This window comes from Zea mays, chromosome 3 (genome assembly GCF_902167145.1).
Source record: "Zea mays cultivar B73 chromosome 3, Zm-B73-REFERENCE-NAM-5.0, whole genome shotgun sequence".
Lineage (NCBI taxonomy): Eukaryota > Viridiplantae > Streptophyta > Magnoliopsida > Poales > Poaceae > Zea > Zea mays.
Window position 1 is genome coordinate 220,752,560 of NC_050098.1, and position 1,116 is coordinate 220,753,675.

Genomic DNA, 1,116 nt, shown 5'->3' on the forward strand with positions numbered 1-1,116 from the left:
CTGATGAACCAGTGGAGCCATACCTCATTGACATCCTCAAGTAGCTCTGACAAACAAATTAGGGGACATGACAAATAAATTAGGGGACACTACCTCTGCGTATCTGCACAAGGGCCCAAGAGAGGTGGGGCCCGGCCATAGGAACGGAGCTCTCAGCTCCCACACCGTGCACCAGTGAATGCGAGCAGCTGGTCTGACCTTCCAGTAATCCGATCTGCATGCAGTGTGATCCAGGATTCACGTGGATAAGGATGAAATCAAGAGAGCGCTAGCTAGGATCACACGCCAATAGCACAAGGAAGGAAGGAATGAGCGAGCGAACCTTGAGGAAAACATCGCCGACGGGCTTCTTTGTGTGGCTCTCCGTCGTTGGTCGCAACCCCCGCCACTGCCCTCACTCGTCGCACATCGCACTGTGGTCACGGTCGGGGCTGCCCTTCCGTCCGGTCGACTGGTCGAGCATGGGGCGATCAAGCAGGACTCGAGGAGGAGGTAGCGGATTTATGGCGATGGATCGGGGTAGCGGGGCCGAGTGTGGGTTGTTGGCTTGTTGCACCCGTGGGTGAAAGTCGCCTAGAGGGGGGTGAATAGGGCGAAACTGAAATTCTCAAAAATAATCACAACTACAAGTCGGGTTAGCGTTAGAAATATAATCGAGTCCGCGAGAGAGGGCGCAAAACAAATCGCAAGCGAATAATGAGTGTGACACGAGAATTTGTTTTACCGAGGTTCGGTTCTCGCAAACCTACTCCCCATTGAGGTGGTCACAAAGACCGGGTCTCTTTCAACCCTTTCCCTCTCTCAAACGGTCCCTCGGACCGAGTGAGCTTTTCTTCTCAATCACTTGGAACACAAAGTTCCCACAAGGACCACCACAAGATTGGTGTCTCTTGCCTCAATTACAAGTGAGTTTGATCGCAATGAAGAATCAAAGAAGGAAGAAAGCAATCCAAGCGCAAGAGCTCGAAAGAACACAAGCAAATCTCTCTCACTAATCACTAGGGCGTTGTGTGGAGTTTGGAGAGGATTTGATCACTTTGGTGTGTCTAGAATTGAATGCTAGAGCTCTTGTAAGTAGTTGAGAAGTGGAAAACTTGGATGACTTGAATGTGGGGT